The sequence below is a fragment of the Suricata suricatta genome, chromosome 3 (assembly GCF_006229205.1).
Source record: "Suricata suricatta isolate VVHF042 chromosome 3, meerkat_22Aug2017_6uvM2_HiC, whole genome shotgun sequence".
In the NCBI taxonomy this organism is placed as follows: Eukaryota; Metazoa; Chordata; class Mammalia; order Carnivora; family Herpestidae; genus Suricata; species Suricata suricatta.
Genome location: NC_043702.1, coordinates 135,934,302 through 135,937,452, shown reverse-complemented (window position 1 = coordinate 135,937,452; position 3,151 = coordinate 135,934,302).

The window sequence follows — 3,151 nt, the reverse complement described above, 5'->3', positions numbered from 1 at the left end:
ATGTTAGGCACCTACTCAGTTCAAAATCAGGTTCAGAACATAGTCTTGGAGCCAGATCATCTATTGGCTATTATTAGGAGTTAAGTAGCATTGGCAAGTTAATTAACTTCTCTGTGTTGCTGTTTTCTCTAAAGTAACATGGGGATGATGTTAATATTATGTGAAGTGTGTTCATAATATAAAGTCCTTAGGTTACTACTTGGCACATAATTGACATAGTGAGCATTCTGTAAGCACTATTAATACTTGGTTTGATGAAAGGAATGAAAATATTCATAGGACAAACACTGTCTTCAAGAAGCTTATATTCTAGTGAAGAGAATGGTGAACAATGATCATGCAAAGCAGCAACTGCTATATAGATGTATATGTGGCAGACTTTGAGAAGTCATGGAAATCTTTGCAAAGGTGACATTTTTGCAGTTTTGGATATTTTAGGCAAATAGTCAGAGAGGAGGATTCCTGGCAATGTGAAGAGATTATCCCAAGGCTGGTGGTTGTCAGACCACACGCATGGTGTACTGAGGACCACCAGGTAGGCTATATGTATAGGTCTTGTCTGAAAAGATTTGTTATAAAGAAATTTTAAAAAAAGAAACAGAAAACTTGTTTAGGTAAACTTGAACAGAGGCAGGGTCGGCTCTTAAGTGCTTTGTACACATTAGAATTAAGGATGAGAAGCCATTAATTTTGACAAAAGAGGGGAAAGGAAATGGAAATCTCTTGAATCCATTTTTCTCCTTGTGTATTGTTTACCCCAAAATAGCAAGAGCAAGAGAGAAACACACAGTCATCTTCTGATGAAACCTAGAGGTATGATGCCCAGACCATAGCATAAGAAGAAGGGATGTGTATGGAGGAAAAAATAATGAATTAGCAGATCAGTGGAAGATCAAGTCTAAGTGTCTGCAGAGAGAGACATTGGTAGGAGAAATTTGCCAATTTTCCCTCAGAATCTCTAACACTGAAGAATGGAGAACCCTGCAAAAGACTGAGATGAAATAGAGGAGCCTAAAAATGAGATTATACACCCACCTCCACTCACTGTCAGTAATGGCCTCTGCCAAAGGAGCTCATTTTCTGGAGAAAATTGGAATAAAGAGTCCCTGAAGAGTAAAACTCAGAACAAAACAAAAAAGTGGTAAGAATAAAATGTTGCATTAGAATGGTAAGACATGAAGTTCCAGAATAGTAGCAGTTTGGCTCACATATCTTGGACGATCCTTTAGCAAAATTGAACAACCTATTCAGATAGTGGTATTTGGAGATCCCAAACCACATGTCCAACTGAACATTCCAGTCACCCTACTGTAGAGCCATTTAGTGTCTAAGTCCCACTTACCTGGAACGCCCAGAAACATTTTGTAGTTCACTCTCATAAATAAGTGAACATAATAAAAAACTGGAAGCAACCCAAATATCCATCAGTAGTAAAATTAAAAAATGAATTATAGCATATATATATATATATATATATATATATATATATATAAGCCCAGGACAAGAATTTTTTAATGAATTACTGATATATACACAACAAGTATGAATCTCAAAGACATCATGTTGAATAACAGCAGGCACAGAAGAGCTCATACTGTGTGTATGACATCAGAATAGACAAAACTAATCTATGGTGGTTGTCCATGGAGAGAGGGGAGATATTAATTGGAAACAACCACCAGGAACTCTTTTGGGTGAAGGAAATGTTCTAGATCTTAATCTGAGTGTTGCTCACATAGCTGTATACATATTTGGAACTATTTAGCTATACACGTATTTATGCATTTAATCTAAATTTAGCAAAAAAAAAAAAAAGATAAATACACAAATCGAAATTTACCAGACATTTGAGGGAAGTCTTTAAACGCAGAGACCAAAGACTGAGTCCACAAATCAAGAATCTTTGTTCTGATGTACCCCAAGCACCTAGAAAAGTGCCTGGCATATGATAGTTTCTCAGTGCATATTGGTTAACTGAATGAATGAAAACAAGCACACAAAAACCAAAGAGAAAATAGGACCTCAGAAAACCGCGAGATAAATACAAAACAAAGTTCTAGAATAACTACTATCCTCCCAGAGATAAGATAACTCCGTTCATTGGGGCACCTGAGTGGCTCAGTCATTTGAGCGTCTGGCTTAGGCTCAGGTCATGATAGCACATTCATGGGTTCAAGCCTCACGACGGGCTCTGTGCTGACCACTAGCTCAGAGCCTGGAGCCTGCTTCAGATTCTGTATCTTCTCTCTCTGTCCCTCCCCTGTTCATGCTCTGTCTCTCTGTCTCTCAAAAATAAATAAATGTAAAAAAAAAAAGATAATACCATTCATTAAAAAAAAGTTCTTGAAAATTAAAGGTCTAAAATTTGAAAGAAATTTGGTATGAAGGCTGGAAGATAATATAAAATTTTCCCAAAAGTCAAACAAGATTAAAAGATGGCAATTTAGAAAAAAATAAGAGTAAGAATAAATTCAGAGAGTCCAGTATCTAATTGATATCTTTTCTAAAAAGTGCAGAAAAAAACCAAGGAGTCAAAATTCTCAAGCATAATGCAGTTGCCATATGACCGAGCAATTCAACTGTAAGGTCTAAACCTCAAAGAATTGAAGACATGTCTACACAATATTTCTTACATGAATGTTTGTAGCAGCAACTCAAATGTCTTTCAACTGATAAATAAGTAAAATATGGTATATCCAATTGATGGAATGTTATTTGGCAATAAATACGGTACATATTACCATGTGGATGAAATTTGGAAGGATGCTAAGTGACAGAAGTCACTCACAAAAGGCTTTTGTATGATTATACTTCCATGAAATTTCTAGAATTAGCAAATCTATAGAAACAGAAAATAGATTAGTGGTTTCCTAGGGATGGAGGAAGGAAGAGAGTAGAAGGAATGGGGAGTGTATAGGGTTTCTCTTGGGGGTGATGAAAATGCTCAAAAATTGACATTGGCAGGAAAGCCTGGGTGGCTTGGTCAATTAAGCATCTGACTTCGACTCAGATCATGATCTCATGGTTTGTGGGTCCAAGCCCTATATTGGGCTCTGTGCTAACAGCTTGGAGCCTAGATCCTGCTTTGGATTCTGGGTCTCCCTCTCTCTCTGCCCCTCTCCTGTTCACTTACTCTGTCTCTCTCTCTCTC